At 38.1% G+C, this 27113-nt stretch overlaps 1 pseudogene; it reads left to right on the top strand.

The window, feature by feature from the left end:
- Positions 1-3210: 3210 nt before the first annotated feature.
- On the top strand, positions 3211-4143 carry LOC122439808 (annotated as a pseudogene).
- Positions 4144-27113: the final 22970 nt, after the last annotated feature.

Genomic DNA, 27113 nt, shown 5'->3' with positions numbered 1-27113 from the left:
CTCTCCTCTGCCATTGATATAAATTGATGTACAACCTTTTTGGAGGCCTATTTTGACAGTGGTTATTAAATTTTTAAATGCTATTGACACCGAAGACCATTCTCTGTGGATTATTAGGTCAAACCATTTTAAATTTCTTTTTTTAAAATTTTATGTCCAAACTGGCTTAATTTCCACCAATTGCTTATGGTGCAACCCAGTGCTACAGCAGGTTGAGTAATATTCCGTTGTATGTGTACATATACATATAGTATGTATTGCTTCCATGTTTTGGCTATTGTAAATAGTGTTGCTACGAACATTAGGGTGCACATATCTTTTCAAGTTAGAGTTTTCATCTTTTCCAAACATAAGGGCAATTTTTAGTAACTTTTCTATTTTAGGAAATTTCTAGATTTATGGAAAAGGTATAAAGACAGTATAGAGAGTTCTCTTATATTCTGCATCTTATTTCCCTGATTGCGAACATCTTATCTATGTGTGAAATATTTGTTGTATTAGTGAATCAGTATTGATGCAATATTATTAACTCAATACCATATTTTTAAAATTTCTTTAATTTTTTTCTTTTGCTGTTCTATCCCAGGATCCAATACAAGATGTCATGTCAACATTTAGTAGTTGTGTTTGCATGGAATGCTTTTGGCTGTGACCATTTCTCAGACTTATCTTGTTTTCAAGGACCTTGACAATTTTGAATAATACTGGTCAGATATTTTGTAGAATGTGGTTCAGTCTGGGTTTGTCTTACTTTTTCTATTTCCCATGAACAGACTGAGGATATGTGTCTTGGGAGAAAAGTCACAGATAAACTGGCATTTTCATCAAATCACATCAAGGATATGTATTCTCAACATGATTTAGCATTGTTGATGCCAACCTTGATCACCTGGGTCAGATATTTGCCCACCACGGTTTCCAACTTAGTTACTCCTTTGCCCCCTTTTCATCCTGAATTCTTTGGAAGGAAGTCACTAAGGACTGGTGGGAGGGAAGGATGTGATGTTCCATCAGCTCCACCATATTAAAGGGACAGTATCTACATAAATTATTTGGAATTCTTCTACACTGGGCATTTTTTTTATTCTCAGTCATTTATTTATTTAGTCAATCATTTATTTAGATGAGTATGGACTCTAGGTATTTGTTTTATGTTTTGAGTCATAATCCAATAATATGTTATTTGCTTAATTGCTAGAATGGTTCCAGTTTTGGCCATTGGGAGCTTTTTCAATTGATTTCTGTTCCCCTTTTACATGCTCCCATCCGTGTGTGTATATGTGTGCATGTGTGTGTATTTGTGTGTGTGCGTGTTTAATATAGCATTTCCTACTTTTTGGATTAGTTATGCTCCAGGCTCATATTGTGTATTACATTCCCCAGGCCTAGAATCAACCATTTTTTTTCAAGGAGCTCTGGTTCTGTGCTGGATGTGCTCATTACACCTAAGTCTTCCAGGCAACCTTTTGCTCTAAGTATTGCTGGATCTCTCCATCTGTATTTATGTTAAATTGAACATGAGTTCATGCTGAAGGCACCACGTCCAATCCATAACCATATGGGTTCTTCTAGCTACTCCCCTTGCTTCTATGTAAACTTCCCCCCCAACAGTGAGGCTCCTGGCTCTGTAATTTGGCATCCATTTACCTATCTGTTCAATTCCAGCATAATCTAGGGTTTCAGAATTATCAACCTATACTCCTGTAAGAAACAATGCTACCTACCGGAGTACAGTGCCTACAAGCAGTTTCTTTTTTCTCCTTTTATTTCCAAAGTTGCTTACATCAAAACATTTTCCACACCCTTCTCTGAGAGGTTGGGGCTTCCCTGGTGGTTCAGATGGTAAAGCGTATGCCTGCAATGTGGGAAACCCAGGTTCAATCCCTGGGTCAGAAAGATCCCCTGGAGAAGAAAATGGCCAGCCACTCCAGTATTCTTGCCTGGAAAATTCCACGGATGGAGGAGCCTGGTAGGCTACAGCCATGGGGTTGCAAAGAGTTGGACATGACTGAGCGACTTCTCTTCACTTCTCTGAGAGTTTATATTACACATTTGTAATACAGTTAGATTCTCTTGCCACAGTTTGCCTTCCATTTTGGGATCCCTGACCTCCTTGAATTTCTGTTTGTGTCTATTAAAGTTTACTTCCTGTGGTGAAAGATTCTATGAGGTTTGACAAGTACATAATAATATGTATCCGACACTATAGTATGAAACAAAATAGAGCACTAAAAATTTCTCTGTGCTTCAATCAATCAACACTTCCCTCACCCCCAAGACCCTGACAATCACTAATCTGTTTTCCTTCTCCATAGTTTTGTCTTTTTCAGAATATCATGTAAATGGAATCATAAAGTATGCTGCCTTTTCAAGACTAGCTTCTTTGACTTAGTGATATTCTTACAATTCATACATGTTGTTTTGTGGGTTGATAGTTCATCCATTTATATCACTGGATAACATCCCATTATACTAATATACCATGGTTTATTCATTATTCATCTATTCAAATACATCTAGGTAGCTTCCAGTTTTTAATGGTGGTAAGTAAAGCTGATTTATAATTCACTCATGTGCAGATTTCTGTATAAGTTTCAAATCAGTTGGGTAAAACTGGAGTTAATCTCCAGTAAGCTATGTTTAGCTTATAAGAAACTTCCAACATATATCTCAAAGCGGTTGTAACATTTTGCTTTCCCACTAGCAGTAAATGGGAGTTACTGTTGGTCCACATATTCATCAATGATGGATACTGTCAGATTTTAGGTTTTAGCCATTCCAATAGGTGCACAGTAGTATGTCATTACTGTTTAATTTTTATTTCCTTAAAGGTATATGACATTGAGGATGTTTTCATATGCTTATTTGCCACTGTATATTTTCAGTGGTGAGTTTTTTATTCAGTTTTTTGCTCATTATTAAGTTGTTTTCTTAGTATAAAGTTATTTTCTTAGTATAGAGGACTGAGATGCTTTATTATTATGTAAGTTTTTATATTTTGGATATGTCATTTATCTGATAAGTGATTCACAATTTTTTTTTTTTATCTGTGAGTTTTCATTCTCTTAATAGTGTTTTTTGTTTTTTTTTTTGCAGAACACTGCTTTTGTAAATTTTTTTAAAAATTAAATAAATTCCACTTTTTGCCTGTGGATGCTGCCGGGTAAGCATCATTGAAGCCTCTCCCTCTCCACTGCAATCAAGTCTAAGTCAGAGTTTCCCAAAGAGCTTGAACAGCTGCAGAAGTTCTTTATCTGAGGATTGAGACTTGAAATAACCATTGAGAGTCTGAGGAGCCATTCTGAGCAATGCGGAATGCTCACAGGCTGTGTGGTGATGAGGGTTCCAAGCACCAAGTACTCCAGAGGCTTCGGGTTTGTCACACAGGCTACTGTGGAGGAGGTGGATGCGGCCATGAATGCAAGACCATACAAGGTAGGTGGAAGAGTTGTGGAACCAAGGAGAGCCATCTCCAGAGAAGATTCTCAAAGACCTGGTGCCCACTTAACTGTGAAAAACATGTTTATGGGTGGCATTAAAGAAGACACTGAAGAACATCACCTGGGGGGTTTTGAACAGTTTGGTAAAATTGAAGTGGTTGAAATCATGACTAACTGAGGCAGTGGCAAAGAGAGAGGCATTGTAGCTTTTGATTACCATGACTCCATAAACAAGATTGTCATTTAGAAATACTACACTGTGAATGGCCACAACTATGAAGTAAGAAAAGCCCTATCTAAGCAAGACATGGCTAGTGCTTCATCCATCCAGAGAGGTCGAAGTGGTTCTAGAAACTTTGGTGGTGGTCATGGAGGTGGTTTTGGTGGGAATGACAAGTCTGGTCATGGAGGAAACGTCAGTGGTCAAGGTGGCTTTGGTGGCAGCCATGATGGTGGTGGTGGATATGGTGGCCGTGGGGATGGCTATAATGATGGGAGCAGTTTTGGAGGTGGCAGGAAGCCACAAGGATTTTGGTAATTACAACAATCAGTCTTCAATTTTGGACCCATGAAAGGAGGAAACTTTGGAAGCAGGAATTCTGACCCCTATGATGGAGGTCACTGCTTTTTTAAACCATGAAACCAAGGTGGCTATGGTGGTTCCAGTAGCAACAGCAGCTATGGCAGGGGCAAATGGTGTTAATTACTGCCAGGAAACCAAGCTTAGCAGGAGAGAAGAGCCAGAGAAGTGACAGCTTCTCCACCAAAGCAGGTTGCAAATAAATTTCCAATGGAACCTGGCATCACCCTGAAGGAATTCTAACTTCATACTGTCAGGATAGTTTATCAAAATGGCTTCAGAGTAGACAAACGTTACATAACACATTAAAAAAAAAGAGAGGTACATTTATTCAATGTCATGTTCAGCCTATTACATTTAGCAATCAACAACATGGGTGCAAAAAAGAAATCTACATTAAAACCCTTTGTTGAAATGCTTTATGCATTCCACAGAATAGAAACTGAAATAACCTGTTACACAATTGGTCACAAGTACAGTCCTCAAGTTTTTTGCCCACACACTTGAGTATTGTCTAAAGCATTTCTTCTTTGTAGCAGCTAGGCCCTGCCACAGATTTGTGAACTCAGCTAGGGAATGAAGCTTGTGTATCATCCTTTATTATGTGTAAACAAAAAAGATTTAATACCCTCAAAAAATTAAATAAATTTCAACTTATACATATATTTTTCTTCCATGGGTTTGCTTTCAGTGTTGAAATTACCGCTAAATTGCAGGTAATGCAGAGTTTTTCCTATGTATTCTTCTAGAAGTTTTGCAACTTTGCATTACATTTAGGTCAATGGTATATTTTGAATTAATATTTGTGGAAAATGTGAGATCTATGTCCAGTATCTTTATTATTTTTTCTTTCTTTCTTTAAAAAGATGGGGACTTTTTATTATTCTAGCACCATCAATGGAAAAGACTATCCTTGTGTTATATTGCTTTTTTGCTTTTGTCAAAAATCAGTTGACTTTATCTGTGTGGGGCTATTTCTTAGTTCTCTGTTTATTCCTTTGACTATATGTCTATTCTTTCACCAATACCACACTCTCTTGATTACTGTTGCATGATAGTGAATCTTGAAATTGAGTGTTTGCTTTCCCAGCGTATAATTATTGGAATTGGTTTGTTGTTACCACCAAAAAAATTGCTAGTATTTTGATAGTGTTGTATTAAGTCAATATATCAATTTGGAAAAAAAAAAAAAAACTGACCTCTTGACTACATTGAGTTTTCTAATCCATGAACACAAAATGTCTCCATTTACTTAGGTTTTTTTTTTTTTTTCAATCAGCTTTTTTTGTTTAAAATTCTTGGTACATTGTAAATGGAATTTTAAAATTTAATATTCTACTTTTCTTTGTTGATATATAGGAAAGATTGAGGGCAGAAGGAGAAGGGAATGACAGAGGATGAGATGGTTGGATGGCATCATCAACTCAATGGACATGGGTTTGGGTGGACTCCGGGAGTTGGTGATGGACAGGGAGGCCTGGCGTGCTGCGGTTCATGGGGTTGCAAAGAGTTGGACACGACCGAGCGGCTGAACTGAACTGATAGGAAATCAACTGATTTTTAAAAGCATACTGACTTTATATCAGCTACCATGCTGTATTCATTAATTATTTTTCATTGTCTATCCATTTTATTGGTTATTTTTCAGGCTATCTACACAGACAATCACCTTTGAGTAAAAACTGTTTCATTCTTTCTTTTAAATTTTGTGTATATTTAATTTTCTCTTCCTCATCTTATTGAATGTTAGGACTTCCAGTACAGTGCTGAATAGGAACTCAGAAAGAAGATATTCTTGCCTTACCCCTGGATTGATGTGAAAAGAATTAGTCCTGCTTCACAAAAGATGATATTAGCTATAAGGTTTTTATTTTTTTTAAATATGTATAACTTTTGTTAAGTTGTTATATTTCTTTTCTTTTAAAGTTTTTATTATAATTGATTACTTTTTTCCTGGTTTCCTGCAATTATTCCATAAAAAGTTATGGAAGAAATGCAAAGGAATATTTGGCGAACTCAGAATTTCCTTACTAACCATTTAATATGCATGGGGTCAGCAGTAATAACTTCCCTCTTTAGTGGGTGATAGTGGTAATATATGTCTTCTTTCTTTTTCTTATCTAGCCTGCATAGAGGTATCGATTTTATTGATCTTTCAAAGAACCAGCTTTTGATTCAGACTATTATTTTTTAGTTTTATTGTTTTTAAATCCATTGATTCTTTTGTTCTAATTTTTCATTATTTCTTTTCCTCTTATTGTTTTAGAGATTTGTTTTGTAGTTTTCTAAAGTAAGTACTTTGTTGGAGAAGGAAATGGCAGCCCACTCCAGTATTCTCGCCTGGAAAATCCCATGGATGGAGGAACTTGGTAGGCTACAGTCCGTGGGGTCGCAAAGAGTCGGACATGACTGAGTGACTTCACTTTTCTTTCTTAAGGTAAGTACTTAGGTTGTGGCCAGTGTACTTTCTGCAAAATCAAGTTTTATAATAAGATATGTGATGGGGGTTCTGATACACACCTGGGATTTGACATTGCTTTGGTGATGGCAGAAGGCAGAAGGGACAGCAGTCATCAGCTGCCTCTGATATTTCAACCTTAGGTAATAGACCAACACAGGTCATGTTGCTAAGAGTGTAGATGAGGAAAACAGAGGGCTAAGAACAAATTAAAGGTCTATATAAAGTCAATATGTTTTCAAAGGCACATTCAACTTCCAGTCCTTTTGAGAGAAAGGACCATTCTGCTCATGACTTTCACACATTCCTGCTGATACAACAATTCTAGGATGGTATCAGAGTTGAATCATTACTTATTGAATTCAGGATTTCAGACCATCCAAAGAATGAGTAGAATCCTCAGTTAACCATGAATGCCCAACCATCTGAACTGAGTAGAAAAGGGTCCTTCCACAGAAATGATGCTGTTCATGGCTGCCATGATTTTGCTACCTACAGCTGATTTACAAGACCATGTGACAGTGTTATATTTACATAGATATAGAATAGAATAAGGGGCTTCCCTGGTGGCTCAGAGGTTAAAGCGTCTGCCTGCAATGTGGGAGACCTGGGTTCGATCCCTAGGTCGGGAAGACCCCTGGAGAAGGAAATGACAACCCACTCCAGTATTCTTGGCTGGAGAATCCCATGGACGGAGGAGCCTGGTGGGCTACAGTCTACTTCAAAAACTCTGATTAAGACAACAGTCTGGATGTCTCTGGGGGCTATCATTGCTGAGGTCTTATTAATGCTGGCTCCTCACTTCACCTTGACAGAGGATGTGTGCTTTTGCTGTGTTCTCAATCTTCTACTTTGAAAATGTCAAATTTCATCAAGTGTTGTATGTATTTCTGATATTCATTTTGAAGGAGCATGACTTCTAGACAAACTTCTATTATTTCTTTGTTTCATTCTCTTATTTTTTGTTTATTTTTAAAATAGCAAGTGTTTACCGTGCATTGGAGAAGGCAATGGCAACCCACTCCAGCGCTCTTGCCTGGAAAATCCCATGGATGGAGCAGCCTGGAGGGCTGCAGTCCATAGGGTCATGAAGACTCAGACACAACTGAGTGACTTCACTTTCACTTTTCACTTTCATGCATTGGAGAAGGAAATGGCAACACACTCCAGTGTTCTTGCCTGGAGAATCCCAGCGACGGGGGAGCCTGGTGGGCTGCCGTCTATGGGGTCGCACAGAGTCGGACATGACTGATGCGACTTAGCAGCAGCAGCAACCATGCATTAGGCTCTATTCTTCCTTAGCTACTTCCTAGAGTAGGAGACAGATTAAAAAAATAAATAAATAAAAATATATGTAATATGATTGTGATTAAAGAATCTGCCTGCAATGCAGGAGACACAAATTCGACCCCTGGGTGGGGAAGATCCCCTGGAGGAGGAAAATGGCAACCGACTCCAGTATTCTTGCCTGAAAAATCCCAAGGACAGAGGAATCTGAGGGGCTACAGTCCAAAGGGTCACAAAGAGTGGACACAACTGAGCGATTAAGCAAGCAAGCAAAAAAAGCAATGATTGTGATTATGCTATGATGATTCTATGACTGGGATTGATGTGGTTGTGTGCATGTGTTAGGCAGGAAGTTAAGAAAGGGTATTTTGGGGAAGTGATGTTTAAACAAAGATTTGATTGAAGTGAAGGGGTGAGCATTGTAAAACTTGAAGGATAAAGGGTTTTAGGCAGTGGGGAGCCCTAAGTAAAAATAAGCAGGCCATCTTGGGGGAGCTCCTCCAATGACCCTGGCCCTGGAGGCCAAATCCAGTTGTGGTGGTAGGAACAGCAGGCGGGCAAAGAGCCTGTAGTACCTTTAAGACCACATAGAGTTTAGATGCAACACGGTGGGCATGTTTTAAACAGAAGAGTGAATGATTACTCTAGCAGCTGTGAAGAGAATCACTATTGACAAATTTGTTCTGCTTTGGGTAAAACAAAACACAGATATGCAGCATTTTGCTTGGAGCTCAGAATGAATTGAGCAGATACTGCAATAAAAAATAACAGTGGAAAAGTCCTGCTATTCTTCAGTTGGGTGTTTTTAAGAAATTCTATGGACTGAATCTCAAGACTGTGTTGTTAAAATAATCAAAGAGACAGAGAAGATTATTAGAGAAAATGACGAATGATTTTAGTCTTGTCTTATAACTGAGCTAATGGCCAGGATTGGATATCAGCTGGGATGAGAAGTAATTGTGCTTTTGTGCTTGGAGAGAGTCAATGAATGCATCTTCAAGAACCTGTGCTGACAGGAAGTGACTTGAGACCTGGGACAGTGAGGTCCCCTGAGTCCCAGTTCTGAAACTTTGTGAGATGAGCTTCTTGGACCTCTACCTTTGATATCTCTTTTACTGTTACGTCTTTTAGTTATTGCCTCAGCTGTGTGGAAACATGGATGCTGTCTATTCCTGGAAGGAATACATAATCCCATCACTAATCCCATAGTAGAATATGTATAGATAGTTGAAGCTTTGTAACTGTTTTAAATAAGGAATATAAAGGTTGGTTTCCACTAAGCTGGGTGGTGATGAGCTCCTGTTACTGAGCTCCTATACTAAAGAACTTGAGGAGAACTATATCATTCACTTATGCAAATCCTCTGTGCTTAAAGTTCATCAAATTCAATGCTCATTGTCAGGATAACAGAACAGGATAAACTAAACGTGTATCAAGTAGGTTCTTTCACATCATTTGGTCCCGTGCTTTTTTCCAGCATACAATATAGTCTACTTCTCCTTTAATGTATAAATCTTCTAAGGTTCTCATCATGTTTTGTATTTATAATCTGTGAATTTTTCTACCATCCCTACCACATTGTTTCTCATTTATTTATATTTTGTTTTTGCACTGTATTTAATAAAGTGATTATCTAGAGCAGTTGAACACTACTGTCATATTCTATAATATGCACAGTGTATTTTTTCTATTTCAGTTCAGTTCAGTTCAGTTGCTTAGTCATGTCTGACTCTGCAACCCAATGGACTGCAGCACTCCAGGCCTCCATAAATATTAGAGAAATGACTCATTACGGATAGTGTAGCTGTTCATTAATTTACCTGTTCTTTTTATTTCCTTATTTATTTACTGTCTTACATTTAATAGACATCTGGCAAGTATCTGTAAGAATACTAGAGGACACATGTATAAAAGATGAGTAAGGTATAGTTAGATGAGCTGACCTTCTAGTAGAGATGATCATAATAGAATATAATGAGGGCTTCATGACAAAGGAATAAAATGCAGAAGTAGCATAGATGCGGGAAGCATTTCTTACTAGAAAGGATAAGGAAAGTATTTTGAAAAGAAGCAACATTGAGGGGGATTTTCAAAGTGAACTAGGATTTGTTCATGTAGAGGATCAAGATGACCCTAAAGGGCACAGAGACATACAAACACAAGGCATAATCAGGAGAAACCAAATTTCTCCCATGGAATTGAAGTATGAGATAGTAATTAGGGACTGGAAGGTTGATTGGAGCCATTTAGTAAAGACTCTTTATGTTTTGCTAAGGAATTCAGATTTTGTTTTATAAACCATGGATAGTCAATCATTATCTTAGTACATTTGGGCTGCCATAACAAAGGTGACTTATAAACAACATAAATGCATTGCAGTTTTGGAGGCTGGGGAGTCCAAGAACACGGTGCCAACTGACTCAGTGTCTGGTGAGAGCCTGTGCTTTCCCTGTGACCTCACATGGTGGAAGGAGTGAAGGGACTCTTAGGGGTCTCTTTTTATAACACACTGATCCCATTCATCAGGACTCTGCCTCATGACCTAAACACCTCCCCAGAGCCCCACCTCCAAACACCATCACATTTGGGATTAGGTTTCAATTTATGCATTTTGGTGGAGCATATGTATTGTCATTAGCATTCAATAAAGGTCTGACCACAGTTAAGGACTGGATTGTGTCTCCTCAATTCATATGCTGAAGCCTGAACCTCCAACACAACTGTATTTGGAGATAATGCTTTATAGGTAAGTAAGAGGTAATTAAGATTTAATGAGGCCAACAGCTTTCATTTAACATGATACTGTTATGTTAACTATAATTATTATGCTGTACTTTACATTCCTAGTACTTATTTATCCTATAATTAGAAGTTTGTATCTTTTGACCACACAACTTATAGTGGCTCAGCTGGTAAAGAACTTACGTGCCAATGCAGGAGATACAAGAGACCCAGGTTCAATCCCGGGCTTGCAAAGATTCCCTGGGGAAGGAAATGGCAACCCAGCCCAGTATTCTTGCCCAAGAAATTCCATGGACAGAGGAGCATGGTGTGCCATGGTCCACGGGGTCACAAAGAGTTGGACACAACTGAGTGTGAACATGCACCTTTTGACCAACTTTATCCAGTTCCCCCTTCCTCACCCCTGCCTTGGATAGTCACAAATCTGACCTCATCAAGTTTAGTCTTTTTGGTTTTGTTAGTAGATCCTGAGTTATCACAGTGAAAACAACTTTTTTTTTCTATTTAATTTTGTATCTATACGAGGTCATGGATATTTGCCAAACTTATATGATCATCATTTCCTGTATATGTAGGTCAAATTATTATACTGTACACCTTAAACTTACGGATGGCTATATGTCAATTATAATCTCAATAAAATAGAAAAAAATTAAAAAGGAAGGAAAAAAGATTAAATGAGGCCATAAGAATGGGGCCTTAATCTAATATGACTTGTGTTATATTAGAACACATTAGAATATAATATATTATCTTAGAAAAAGATAGCAGGATGTGCATGAGCAGGGGAAAGCCCATGTGAGCAATGATGAGAAGGCGGCTGTCTGCAAGCCAGGGAGGGAGCCAGAGAAGCCAAACCTGTCAACACCCCAATCTTGGGCATCCAGCCTCCAGGACTGTGAGAAAACAAATATCTATTTTTTAAGCCACCTAGTCTGTAATGTCTTGTTATAGCAGCCCTAGAAGATTAAGACAATTACTAAATTATTTCACAATATTTTTCCTCTCTTTGACCTCAATTACTGCTCTCTCTGGTCATCTTTCTGTCTCCTTCCTCACTACTTCTTTCCTGTTTTCTTTGGCTCACTTTCTTTCTTAGTCTCCTTAAATGCTCTTTCTAGATGTTGGTATTCTCCTGGTGTTTGCTGGTGGTGATGTTGTGTCCTCAAACTGTCTCATTCTCAGTCTATATGTCTCCTTGGTCAATTTTATCTGATTCTGTGATTTAAATACTGCTCTTTCACTGATGACTTTAAATCCCGCTCTTAAGCTCAGACTTTGCTTCTGAGCTCCTGACTGATACAGACAGTATCCCCATTCCATGTCTTCACATACACTACTCTCACAAGTGGCTTAAAGACAGCACATTCCAAAATGAATTATGATATTCCATTCCCCATCTGTTTCTATTTGTGTGACCTAATTCAGAATATATTATAGCCATTTACTCAGTCACCTAAGCTGAAATTATGAGAGTCATTCTATGCTCCTCCGGTAGTCCACGTTCCTGCACACAGGTTCAAGTAATCACCAGCATCCAGAGGCACTGTCTGTGTAGCATTTCTACTGTTGGATTTTCCTGTTAATTCCTTTGGTATTGCTTTAAATTAATCATGAACTGATTCTTAGACACCCTGGCCTTTCTAATCAGGGGGGCACTTCATTCTATTAAAGTTAGTTATTTTCTAATATCTTATAATTTGAGATACTGACTCAGGAGAAGATCTCTGTGATTGGACAATTTAAATTCTATTTAGTTTTTGATGTTTCATGGAATGTAGGGTTTCCTACCCAAGATGAATAATCACTGTGAAGTTGACATATATGCCTCCAGGGTTATTTCAGCCTAAAATTTTTAGACTGACTGAGTCATTAAGGATCATTAATATGGCACAACTTCCTAGAATAAGAGACATAATTTTCTCTTATAATGTGATCTTTGCCTTATAATTTACATGTGTGACTCAGACTGAAATTTAAATAATGCCTTTTGGAAACTCTTGGTGCACTATCTTCCTTAAGCAAAGCTGCAAGAGAAACACAACAGCTAGTTAGTTAGTTAGAAATGAATTAACATGTTCATTCACCTAACCCACTTGGTCAGTCACCATTGTCTAGAATAAAATGTTAACTTCTAGAATCTTCTAACTTTTTAGTTCATTCCTTTTTCCTGCAAGATAGACTCAGATCTGCTTTATAGTTCCATTCATTTCTTTTTGCTGCTCTATTTTTGCTTTTCTGGGTCATAAATCTGGTACAAGTTTCAAACGTCTTGGTCTTCACAATTCATGAGTGGTGGTAGTTCAGATCTTTCAGCCTGCGATATAGTACTGTGTCAACTGAATGTGAAAAGAAAACCATAAACTTTTGACCTAGAAGCCAAATGTACACAAATAAAAGCTCTCTTATTTCTTCTGTAGTTTCAGCCCTTCCTAAGAAGTTTCTTATATCATTTTCATGGATTTTGTGATGCTTCAGCAATGTACTGTGAACCATTCAGTTGGAACATGGGGGAAAAGCTACTGAGAAAATGCAAATATCAGTAGGTATCATTTTTATCAATCATTTTTATTCATAGCTGACTTCTAAGTTCTATCATATTTTCCACTGGATATATATGATTTTGCATTGAGGTTGTTTTTATAGATGGGAAACAATCATTGGATTAATTGGTTGGGCAAATCAATAAGATAGTACAGATTGCTTGTCTGTGACAGAAAGAAAAGCTATGATTCTGAAAGCACAGCATTTCTGTTACCTATAAAGAAGAATTACTGGTATGCAAATGATAAAGAAGCTAATTAGAACTGTTTACCTCATGCGTGATGCTGCAGTGAAAATTGGCAAAATGAGGAGTGGACATTTTCCCCCACCTCCTTACCCTTCCACTATCTAATATAATTTAGAGCTCAAAAGTAAGCCATGAACAATACCTTCAGTCTTGACATAATGAATGGAACAGCCTCTCTGTCTCCCACTATGACCTAGCCAGTTGAAGAGAAAGCACAAATAAAAGCAAGTGACTCTCAGATTTGATGCTTGCTCTCAGCTCTGCTGTAGTTTTAGGCTTCTACAAGATGCCAGTGTTTTAGAACACAGCCATTTCTGAATAGATGGTTGGTGAACACCGTCCAGTTACTGAAAGGAAAGGCAACTGTGCTGGGAAAAGAAACACTCTCCATATATTTTTTCTCTAGATACATGTATTCCATATAAAAGAAATCATGAATTATTGATAGTAAAGCCCTTGAGAGTGAAAAAAATGTAGAAGGATCATCCTTTAAGCAAGAGAGACCGAACAGTTATCTTTAAGTCACTTCCTGCTCTCTCATGATGTGTGACACACACAGGATGAAGTAATGTCAGCCCTCTGTGTCCACAGGTTCCCCATGTTAAAAAAAAAATGACTTCAAGAAACCTCTAGAATGTAACACTTTAATTTTCTGTGCAACAGCAACTATTTACATAGCATTTACATGTATTAGGTTTTATATGTAATACAGAGATAAGTTAAAGTATATGGGAGGATGTATGTAGGTTATATGTCAACATTATGCTATTTCATATAAGAGACTTGAGCATCTGTGGATTTTGGTATTGGAAGGTTGTTCCTGGAACCAATCCATCATGGATACAATGAGAGGACTGTACATCATGTATTTAAAATTTTGGGTTAAAAAAATGATTGGATTGAAATCTTTGTACTCTTTCTTAATAACTGTATTTTCCTAAGCAAGTGAGCTAACTCCTCCAAGTGTCAATTTTCTCATACAGCAAAATGAGTAAAATTACCTGCTTGATCCATTTGTTGTAAGGATTCAAGAAGATAATGTATTTTAGCACTTGCTGAGCACTCAGGAGAGGGCAATGATGATCAATAAAATGGAATTTCCTTTAGAGTAAATTTATAATTCCTTTTCATAAAATGAACAAAGAAGTCCTGATAAGATGCATTTCCCTCTAAAGTTAGACAGTCTTCAAATACATCCGTAAGTCTCACTGTTCTAATTTGCATTTTCTTGTTATCCATTATAGAAGCTGGATCTAGACTAGGGATATTTAAAACAGATTTATCAAAACAGTAAAATGAGAGCTACCATTTATTGAATATAGATGATGCCCCACATTTTGGCATGTGCTTTATAAGAAAATTAAAAAAAAAAAACTGACTAAAATCACATAACTTAGAAACTACAAAGGCAGTATTCAAATTCATATCAAAACTCATGCTCTTAACCAATTTTGACAAAATTGTTTTTCAATTGCAGTTTTCCTTCTAAGTTCTAGAGCTGCTTAGTACCAGAAATGTTGATATACCTGGTATCTGAGGTGAAATTTGGTATAAAGTTGGTTGATAAAATTGGAAAAACTTTATGGGAAACAAAAACAACTCTGTGTTCACAAGTTATGTTTGGGATTAGATCAAACTATCTCAACTACTGCCGATGAGTTCTGATTTCTCTGCAATAGAAGTGTGAGGATGCTCCTTGGAAACCAGCTTCTCTGTGACTCAATATACTTATCCAGTGTGGACCCTCACAACTGCAGTTTGCCTCAGATCGCTCATTGTCTAAGACCCATTCAAAGAAAAGACACAATCTCAATTTCTCGAATGCTGATACGAGTGAAGGACCACCCTACACCAAGTTGGGCTTTTAGGATGTATCCAACTTGCATACTATTTAAAGTGAAATCTTGACCATGTGTAACCTTCCATGCCTGCTCTCTTTCTAGTAAACAATACTACAGATTATATGCTTGGTCCACTTGAAACCATTATCAAACATGAGTGGTGATGGCCCTTCTGTGAAAATCTTTCTGACTCTGCATGCAGCCATTTTTACAATTGGCTATTGAAGCTGATATAATAGTTATGAGCATCATGCACATTCAGTTCTGAAAAAGAAAGTATTATTGGGCCCTGGGCACTTCCCAAAACTCAAAATTCCTTTGTATCAAAAAGCTCCAGCAATCTCATACAAACCTCTTTCTCAGCTCCATACTGATGATTTGGTGAGCTTTGATCTTCCGTATAAAGCTGCAACCCCCTTTGAGCAAACAAACAAAAACAGATGGGAAGAAAAGCTGGCTTTTTACAAGGCTGCAGGAAAATGGTATCCCAGGAATGAGCATGAGAGACTGAAACAGGTCAAACATGACTTTTGGGTATGTATTATTAATGTCACATGATGGTAAGATTGAACCTCTCTCTCAATGCTAAATTAAGGAAGTAAAGCAAGGAACATACAGTTTGTGTAGAATGGGGAGGTATTACAGTTGGGGTTTCTTGCTTTTCTTGTGAGGAAGGAGGGCGTAGCTATGGGGAAGGATATATAAATGTGTTCAATGTATAGATAGCATGTGTATACATCCTATATAGGATATATTGTATACAGTGTATACATGTGTATGGACAGGAACATATATGAACACAGACACATTAAAAAAAACTAGATGACTAGTTTTATATCAGTTTTCCTAGTTTTATCTCATTACTTTTGATATAGGTTTGCTCTAATTGGTACATAAATAACAATTTGGCACAGACCTGAATGAAAAAAAAAGACACCCTATTCTGAGAAGCTTGGTCTTAATATCTCAACACCTATTTACACATTGAGGTCAGGTAGAGGTAGGGTAGGAATATCACTGAAGCTGGAAAGTTGGGTAGAAGAGTTTTACCGATTTGATTAAAAAACCATCTGAGTACTTACTATACTCAACATTTATGTTAGACTCTGTCAAGTAGAAATATGCCACTAAAAGACATTACTTCTCCTGCAATCTGCCCTGAAATGTCTGATAGAAAATGAAAAACCATTATGGCTCCCTGGTAGCAAGTCCAATTACAAATGACTCCAGAGCCCTCTGCAACGCGACCTGACTCTAAATCGTCCTTTAGGGTCGTCATCCCGTCTGCCGGCCTCGGCATTCTGCCCGCTCACGGGTAATTGGGAAATGGAAGGCACTTATCTGTCTTGTTGATGGCAGTGTGCTCATTTGATAACAGTTTCTCCACAAGTGCATGAGACGGAGAGTACATTTGCTGGAGCTCTAAATTCACGCACTGGGGTGAGGAAAGCCTGGGTACTGCAATTGGACCAGCAGACATGGGCAAAGCGGGTAGGGCTAACAGAACTTTAAAAAAAAAAAAAAACACGGAAAAGAAAGGGTGCAATAAAATAAACCTCCCTGTGACCATCTTTTCTTGACCTCCTTTATCTTGTTCATGAAAAGTACAGACGAAAGAAGAAAGAAAGAGAACAGCAAGGAGGACTTAAGAAATACACAGACATTTGTATTCTTGGAGGAAGGAGATTTGAGACATTGGAGTAGATTTCACTCTCTTGATCCAGTTACCCTTCCAGGATTCTCCTGCTCCCATCTGAGCTTCACTTTGTTGCTATCACGTCACTGCACATAAAAATGCTCACTACTTTTTGATTCCGGCGGGCTGGTCAGGAGTCAAGTCTTACTTTGCAGTGGAATCCCGCACAGGACCCATTTCTTGTTGGTCTGGAGAACTGGACCTTTGTGAATATTCACTGCTGGTGCCTGGTTCAGGAAGCCGATTTTCATGGACTGAACAGGTAGTAAAGGCGTCTATTTAGATGTAAGGATTGAATGGAGGGGTTTTACATTTCCATACATTTTTTATGAATTATAAAAAATAAATGAACACACAAAACCGCATCTGCAAATAATCACAGAGCTCTAAGACCGTGTTTAGAGACTTGAAGAGAAGAATTTTCACTTCAGCAAGCATCGAGAAGGAGTGTTTTGCTCAAGTGCTGTCACAGCCATAAAAGCAAGAATTTTACATCTTTTATTAGCACTTCTGATTTAGGAAGCTGAAAAGCACTTTGACTCATATGTGAAAATGAAAATACTGAAACCTAAACGTCTTTCTTTCTGGTAATAAATCTCCATCTACTTCTGAGGGTTGTCTCATATGCTTTTTTGGCATATTAGTAGCAAAACTGTTTCTTACAAACCAAAGCAAATACCTTTATGTGCGTCTTTGCAAGAATGCTTTATTTCTAAAGAAAAAAAAAAAAAAAGAGGAGTAAGATTTGGTGAATCCATAGACATTGTTGCTTCAATGACTTAAAATTCTTTGAAGAATTCAAATCACTGTTTTCTCATTAATATAGTATTAAAGCATCAGAATACTAATAACACAATTGATAACTGGAAATCACATAACATTGATAAATCCTTTCCAATTTAATATTACAAAATACCAGATTTGTTCAAGCACTTGCTGAAGTGAGCATTCTGAGTTTCCTTTTGCATCTGAAGTTTTGTAAAATGAGGACACTTGCCCTAAGCCCCAGACACAGCTGGGACTGAAATGATTGAGTCCTTATTCCTGGTCTTGCCTTTCTTTCTCTTCACTTGACAACACATCATCCAGCAAAGGAGCAAATCAATAATAGTGAAAACTTCCTCTTTTTCCCTGGAGTGTTAAAGAGAACAGGTTCACAGACCAGTATATATAGCAGCGCTGGCTGTTCCTTGACCAAGACTAGCCATTTTGGTGTGGATCTAGTGGGGGGATGAAAAAGACACTAAATAATGACCGTGGCAGGCAGTACAGCCCTCTGGGCTAAACACAGGCCATCTGAGCTCCGAAACCAATTGGCTGTGTGACTTTGGGCTAATGACATAATTCCTCTGTGCCTTATCTTAGCCACAAGCAAAATGGGACCTGGAGGCAGAACAGTCTTGCTTTCCACAGTTGTGGTATTAAATCAATCTTTGCCAACTACTTGCAAAACCCAGGTGCCAGGGGTGGTATTTTCAGTATTGATTTTCATTTTAAATCAAGCTGGCATTTAAACAATCTTTATTGGAGGCTTTATTAGTGTCTAAATTGTTTGGGACAAAGTATGATGAGTTTGAAAATAATGACAAGTGTAAATGAGATCAATGTGGAGAGTGCAAAAGTGAGTTAAAAGATTTTTAAATGCTAAAAGGAATATTTAATTTTTTTTTCCTAAATGACAAAATTTCAATATAGCACAAGGTTCCCTTAATGAAGCCCCTATGTACTTTTTCAGGAACTGTGATGTACCTATCCCAATATTTCCGTTACTCACCTTGGCGTCTGTTGCTTATGGTACATTAGCCCTGAACCCTGGTGCTCTGCACACTGCATCCACTGGTGAAAGAACCACTGAAACATCCTCCTGGCCACTGCCATGTTTATCTCTTGGTGGCCGCCTAATCAAGATGTGCTCTTCCAGTGCTTGTTGAGGTTGAAATGATCCAAGAGCTAAAATTCTTTCAAAGATGCTAAAATGTGTCTGTTTTCCTTTCAACTTCCATAGAATCCACAGGGAGCAGATCCCTTTCTCTACCTCCTATTCTTCACTCAGTTGGGCATGGAAAACATTTCCTACATGAGGGTGGATGCAGAGTTTGAAACCCTCTATGCTTATCTCCCTTTCCAGTGATTTTGCATAAAATTCCTCCATCTTTTTATCCAAAATGGAAACTTAAATAAAATTAAAAAAAAAAAAAGCAACTCAGCTTATAACAGCTGGTGGGATGCAGTAGGGGGATGAGAAGAGGACAAAGTTGAAAGATTGTAGGAGTCAGTAGTCATTGGTAAAGCATGGACCCTTACATGTGTTGCCTAGATACACATGACATTAACATACATAGAACAGTCCATACAGACTCCCACCACTGCCAAACTATAACAGGGGTGGGAGGGACCACTCCTCCACTTTGGAACCATGTGCACGTACCCCTTCAGATTTCACAGGAACACTTTGTGATTTCTGAAGCTCTTCAAGACCTCTTGAGGTATTCATTTTGGTATTGATTAGACTACATAAGAATGTCATGTTTGTCAAATGAGCAGCTGTGAAGGGAGTCCTGCAAGACTGAGTAGAGGAAACTGCAGTCCTGAAACCAAGCAGGACCGTGAGGGGCCTTCTCCGAAACAGACACACTGCCTCTTCTTTGTAGAAAAGCTTCAGCCTTATAGTCTTCCTTGAGTTTGAAGAGCTAATTTAATAAGAGAAGTGAGAACATTCAGAAACAAAGGAAAACAAATTAAGACAAAAGAATGAGTTTAGCCATAAAACAAAGTCTCAGGGCTATAGATAATAGCCTGAGCCATGCCCTTAAGTTGTTTTGCAGATACTGAACCCCCATGAGGTGGAGGAAATGAACTGCATGCTGCCCACTAGCATGTAGACCGCAGACAGGTTGGAACAAAAAGATTGATGATTGAGAGTCTTAAAACACCACCCTGTTACCTCATCACCAGCCAATCAAAGAATTGGTCATGAGCTGATCAGGCACTCCAGGATCCTCTCTGTCACACTGTCCTAAAAACCCTTCCCTGAAAGTCATTGGAAAGCTTGGGTCTTTTGAGCATGAACAGCCTATTTTCCCTGCTTGGCATCTGCAGTAAGTGCTGTATTTTCCTTTACTGCTACCCAGTGTCCGTAGATTGACTTTGCTGCATGTTGGCCAAGGAAACTCAAGGTTGGTTTGACAACAGCATCTATAGTGAGAACTGATAAAGTCATCCCTCAGCACAAAGACAATCTGACACCTGACCTTTTATATACTTGCTTTTGAAAAATAGTGGCTAAGTTCTCACAGCTGTACGCATACAAGGACATCTCGGTTAGGTGGAAAGAGAGAGCACAATGGCTGTGAGTCCACTTCAGGCATGAGCAAGCCAGAAAGAGAAAATGTGGCAGTAAGTACTTTGAGGACTAAGCATGTTCAATTTTTCACCATGGTTTGGAGGAATAGAATTCTCAGAAGGATTCTGAGGCCCTATTGCTTGATCACAAGATCAGTTCTAAAATATTGTCTCCTTTCTTCTTGTGATGGATACCTTGAAGGATGATTTTCTGAATGGCTTTCTTCAAGGAAGTTTTTTGTGTGCAATGCTATTTAGAGCTGCCTCAGTCATATCTGTTGAGATTTCCCTCTCAACCTACTTTCTTTTTAGTTACTAATACCTCAAAATCCTCATCCCATTTTTCTCATTTTTGTGATGTCCTCCTCCTGCAGCTCTTCGTCCACATTGTCACTGTGTCTGCAGTTGTTACTTGCCCAAGTGGGTGAGAATTTCAACCTGCTGGGACGTGGGCAGTGTGGGCCTAACAAGTGGGAGCTCTCACTTGATGTGGATTCTGGGATGATTCCAGCAGCTTGTCTGCTCATTTTCAAAAGAAAGCACATTGTCAGCAGAGTGGAAGCTGATCTCCTTAGGAAAATAAACAGATCTCTGACTGCTCTTATAAAACTCACAGATCTTGTCAGAGTAAGTTCGATGTGGCTGACAGATCATCAATGAGAGGGTGCATATGTGAAAACAAATGTGGGAAGTGACTGGTGTGTGGCTTTTCATGGGGGTGGCAATGGCTCTCACCAGATTGAGAGACAAGCTGAAATCCATTTTCCACTCGGTTTTGGCTAAAACACAGTAGACCTAGATTTCAGAGAGCAGGGATTAATTTACAAAGCCTCATCACCTCTTCCCCTTGACTAATATTCATGGATTCCAGAAAACTGTCAGCGTAAAATTAGCTAATACTGTATCTTTACTGTATTTTGTCCTTACTTAAGAATACTATTATTTACCCATATGTATTGTACTAGTTCTGTTCTAGCAGCGTGGACTGATTTAGACTGTGCTACCAAGATTAATCAGATTCATGTCTACTATAGAGTAGATGGTTTTGATTCACCAAGGGATAACTCTAAGGACTTACTGGTGATTATTTCAAATTTTTAATATTTAATCACAATGACAAACTCTTTTTGCTCCATCTACGCTGGAACATTACTAATGTGGCACTTATGCATCAACTCAATATGATGCACCAGAAAGAGAATCATTATGGAGGCAGACTGACTTGTACTATGTACGCTGCCTAGAAACTGTAACTTCAGCAATTTATTTTCTTAGAGCTTTGGTTTTAACATCAGTAAACTGGGAATAATAGCACCTACTTTGCAATCTATTGTTAAGATTAGCGAGGTTAAACAAAACGAACACACAGAAATTTCTTTAGTCCTCGGCAATCAGTTCAGTTCAGTTGCTCAGTCATGTCTTTGGCACATAATTGGTGCTTAATGGTTCTTGTCAGTTCAGTCACTCAGTTATGTCTGACTCTTTGTGACCTCATGGACTGCAGCATGCCAGGTTTCCCTGTCCATCACCAACTCCCAGAGCTTGCTCAAACTCATGTCCATCGAGTTGGTGATGCCATCCAACCGTCTCATCCTCTGTCGTCCACTTCTCCTCCTGCCTTCAGTCTTTCCCAGCATCAGGGTCTTTTCCAACGAGTCAGTTCTTCACATCAGGTGGCCAAAGTCTTGGAGCTTCAGCTTCAGTATCAGTCCTTCCAAAGAATATTCAGGACTGATTTCCTTTAGGATTCACTGGTTTGATCTCCATGAATAGCGACAAAAACCCACGACACTAACAAAAATTTATTGAGAATCTGGGCACTAGAATTCAGTGATGAAAGACATTGCACTTAAGAGTTCAGGAATTTACAGCTTTGTAGCCAAGGTATATCTTGAACCATTTCCACAGGTTAAATTGCTAGAAGTACTGCGAGGATTCCTCATAATTCCTGTGTAACATAATCCAAGGCATGGACCTCTGAATTTAATCTTAGGGCCATATACAGAGGCATCAATAAAAATAATCTGCCAAAAAGTTTTTGCCTCGAGTAAATGAAAGTGTCTTTAGAAAGAAATCACTTTATAGAGGTTTTTCCTGAGTTTTCACAAAATATTAGTTTCAGAATGACTATATTCCTACTTTCTAAAAAAATAATTGAGGGACAGAGTTTTAAACTTGTGTCAGCAAGACAGATTTCAGGCTTTGTAATCTCCCAATCTTTGTCCATCCACTATCACTCACTTCTTATCTTTTCTTTGTTTCTTTCCACTGAAAAGATGAATGTTTCAAACAACACACAAGACCATATGTAGTTACTCATCAGTGATTTAAAATATAAAAGCTACTTTTTCGTATCTATCAGAGGCTTATGGTTTCAACAGGCTTGTGCATTTAGAGATTTTTTTTTTTTTCCATTTAGAGATTTTTAAAGAATACAAGAGAAAACTGAATATTTGGAGGAACACTTTCTATTATAGTGATAACATTTATTAGAAGAAAATAAATGCAATGCATGGGTTAAAAAATGAAAAATGTAATTGAATTATATTCTTGCTTTGTTCATTTCTCATAAATGAATTTAATTTAGTAAAACATTTTTCTTTGAGACAGTCAAAATTAAATTTATCCAGAAAGGTATTAAGGAGGCCTAGATAATTACTTAACTTTATATTGGTAGTTTTCAAAACAATATTAGGTCATGCATATATGTAGTTAATAAATCTCATTATTAGGACCACCTTAGTGTGCATATATCGGAGAAGGCAATGGCTCCCCACTCCAGTACTCTTGCCTGGAAAATCCCATGGATGGAGGAGCCTGGTAGTCTGTGGTCCATGGGATCACTAAGAGTCGGACCTGACTGAGTGACTTCACTTTCACTTTTCACTTCCATGCATTGGAGAAGGAAATGGCAACCCACTACAGTGTTCTTGCCTGGAGAATCCCAGGGACGGGGGAGCCTGGTGGACTGCCGTCTATGGGGTCACACAGAGTTGGACATGACTGAAGTGACTTAGCAGTAGCAGTAGCAATGTGTATACATATAAAGTCTTTGTGAATTATTTCTGGGGTATGATATATTTTGGTAACTTCCATCAATATTGCCAAAAATTGAAAAAAAAAAAAAGATACTCTAGTTGTTCAGCAAGGTTTAATTAAGCCCATAACACAGGTAATTGAATACATAAATATTTCATTGAGTGATAAACTTCACACAAGGAACTCTTCTAAGAGTTGGTAATATTGAACTTGGTGACACTACAGGTTCATCAGAGAGCTAATCTATGTGAATGATTATGTCTCTAAGAAGGAACAATGAGCTTAAACTAGAAATAAAAGTGACCTGAAAGATTGCTTGGAGCCTGAATTGAACTCTTTTTTGAACTGCTTCTGATTTATATCTATTTCTTTTTCAGAGTGTAATTATAATTTTTAGCATCTCTGCATTTAAAAATGCCGTATAAAAATACCAGTATGCTACTGGAGATTTAAGTGTCTTTACAAGGAAAAGATATTGGCATCATTGAATTACAATCTAATTTACAAGACTTTCACCTACATATTTGGATACGTGGTGTTTCCAGATAGATGACTGATAAATACAAAGAGATATTTGTTTTTTTTATGAACTTAGGTCTATATCTTATAATTGTCATTCACAAGCCTTGATGAACTTAAGAATCTTCTTTGTACCGCAGAACAAAACCAACATTAAACTCACCCTATTTTAATAATTCCTTTTTGAACTATCTTTCACTGCATCTTAACACTCAAGTCGTGAGTAGTCTGTGGCGTTCATAATGCAGAAACCCGTCGTACAGTATCGTCTTCAGAGATTGGTTTAGCTCCTTAACATGCTGCAAATCTTATATCTGTCAAATGTTTTGTAGGGGAAACAAAGCTGAGGAAAGTGAATACTGGAGAGAAGAGATGCCTATTTCCAGATGCAGAGGGTACTAGAAGCTGCAGCTGTCCCTCCCATGTGCCCTGGGTGGTTATGTTAAAGGTGGACGGGGCCTCTGTGTGTCTGCCCTTCATCCTCCTGATGTGCCTACATCCTGCACTTTTACACCACATAAGGCTTTTCATTAAATCTTCCATATGTATCTCAACTAGGCTTCCCTGGTGGCTCAGTCATTAAAGAGTTTACCCACAATGTGGGAGACCTGGGTTCAATCCCTGGGTCAGGAAGATTCCCTGGAGAAAGAAATGGCAATCCACTCCAGTATTTTTGCCTGGAGAATTCCATTGACAGAGGAGCCAGATGGGCTACAGTCTATGGGGTCCCAAAGAGTCAGACATGACTGAAGTGACTTAGCACATGTATTTCAACATTCAGTATGGAAACATTAATCTTATTTCCAAACTGATAACATTTGCAATTCCTTTCAATAGTGGATGGAGCTACAGTTTGCAACTGTTGTTTTGATAGATTTGCCTTGTAGGCTGCCTGATATCTGTTGAAAACTCATCTCCTCCCAGACAGTGTATTTTGTAGCCTTTTTCGGCTTGATTCAAAGTCAGGGAAAGAAAGGCAAGAGGTCAAAGAAGCAGGAATCATGTAAATTCTAACCTGGTTTCTGCAAGGTCTTGGGAGCCTTGGCTCTAACCTTCAATTGGGGAATATAAACATAGAACATCCTCTGGAAAACTCATTCTATAATCATCAAATATTGCTTTCTAGTCTAAAAATAGTACCTACATCTTAGAATTAATGAGTATTAAAAAGACTTTTTTTTTTTTTTTGGTGATGCTGGAGTGTGGAATCTTAGTTCCCCAACCAGGTATTGAACCCACAGCCCCTGCAGTCGAAGCACTGAGCCCTAGCCACTGCACCAACAGGGAAGTCCCAAAAAAATTCAATTTAATGAACTTAACCAGTTTTAAGTATATACAAACTAGTAAATGTTATCCTTATAAATATAGTTTGATCATTCAAGGAAATTAAGTTCCAACCTTATTGAATCTAGTATAACATGAGTTAAAAAGCCTCCCCTTGAAATTTCCCTGTTTTCCAGTGGTTAAGACTTCACCTTTCAATTCAGGGGTACCAGTTCAATCCCTGGTAGGGGAGCTAAAATGCCTCATGGCCAAAAAAGGAGAACAAAACCAACAGAGGCAATATTGTAACAAATTCAATAAAGATGTTACATCAAAAAAAAAAAAATCTTAAAAAAACCCTCCTGTCCTCTTACTGACCCCACTGGCCCCCATTTCTAGTAGTTAGTCTGTCCAGTATTTCTTGTAGATTTGCAAACTGGAATTCACTTGTTAGAATGCTTGACAAACTAGGGGATATTAATAAAACAGCTTCTTATTCACCTACTCAACATCAAAATGTAACAGACTGATTAAAGAGAAGGAAGACATGAATAAAATGACAGAATGCACATTAAATTTTAATCACTGCAGGTTCATCAAAGACATGAAGCTGACATGCTGAAAAGGAATTATATTTAGGTCAGGGAGATGGCAGTGTTGTTTAGAAGCTGGTTGAGTTCATCCAAATTAATGAAAAGGTAGTGGTAGGATTAGGGCATGAAGAATAAAAGTAACTTTCTGATTTGTAACACAAACATTTAGACTTTTTGAGTCCCAAACTAAGCCAGATGGTGTTTTTAATGTCTATGTATTTGGAATAAAAATGTGTATGACATTTCAAGAAATTTTACTGGAGTAGAATCTTTTGTCACCTATATAATTTAACTGAAGAGAAGTTCCCAGAAAGTCTGTGGGGAAAGAAATACCTGAAACAGTCCCTATCTGTCAGAGACAAGCAGTAAGATGAATTTCAACTGACAAAATGTTTATTACAGAATGCAAGGCTATCGATTAGTGTGAAGTTGTACATTTTTAAAACCATGTCATTTAATTTATTCCTTTAAAGAAACTGACATGTTTGTCAGAATGAGACATAAAGCTATTTTAACTGCCTACCTAGAAGTTCTCGAATTCCTCAGCATAAAACTTAATGGAATCCACAATCTGAATCCAATCTGCCTTACTGTCCACTTCTCATCTACAGTTTCAGTAATTCACTTACCCATCAGAATACCCATGGACCTCAAACAGTGGGGAAGGGTCATGCTAGAAAAATCTAACCCTTTTTTAAAGATCTAAATGTATGTTGTATTCAAGGCTGGACTCAAATATTTCATTCTAAAATCTTTTCTGCTCTCTTATATTTTATCTTCCAGGAAAAGAGTACATAGTGTCTCTTTTCAAGCTTCTGACAATTTGTCTGTATTTATCGTTTGGAACTTAGTACTTTTGTAAGCTGAAGAATGTCAGTCACCATCTGCCTCTATAAGGATTAGATCATTAACCACTGTAGTCACTGATCTTTAACACTCCCTGAAAGGAGTTCAGGAATGAGGTACTCTGTAGGAAAACTGGCAGAACAGGCCTACAGATAATTAGATATTTTCGGGAGAAGATCTTATGAACTCAATTTCTTGCATCCTCTCATACCTAGAAAAGTACTAAAATCATTAATGGAGACATCTGCTCCTCACAACTAGTAGCAAATTTCTACAGAGATGTGTGCTTGATTTCATGTACTACCTTCACCAAAATCACATATGTACTGACCTTTATGTTACCTCTTGGGAGAAGTTACTCAGAGCTAGAGAGGCCATCCCCTGGGCTTTAGTCCTCATTTTGTCTCAAATAAAATTGATCTCACAGCTCTCACATTGTGCATTTTTTTCAGAAGATAGTTTTCTTCTTTTATAATAATTATTAATGCATATTCCTTCAGTTCAGTTCAAGTCAGTTGCTCAGTCATGTCCAACTCTTTGCGACCCCATGAATTGCAGCATGCCAGGCCTCCCTGTCCATCACCAACTCCCGGAGTTTACTGAAACTCATGCCCATCGAGTCGGTGATGCCATTCAGCCATCTCATTCTCTGTCATCCCCTTCTCCTCCTGCCCCC

The sequence above is a fragment of the Cervus canadensis genome, chromosome 1 (assembly GCF_019320065.1).
Source record: "Cervus canadensis isolate Bull #8, Minnesota chromosome 1, ASM1932006v1, whole genome shotgun sequence".
In the NCBI taxonomy this organism is placed as follows: domain Eukaryota; kingdom Metazoa; phylum Chordata; class Mammalia; order Artiodactyla; family Cervidae; genus Cervus; species Cervus canadensis.
This window is presented reverse-complemented; position numbering and strand designations above follow the sequence as displayed.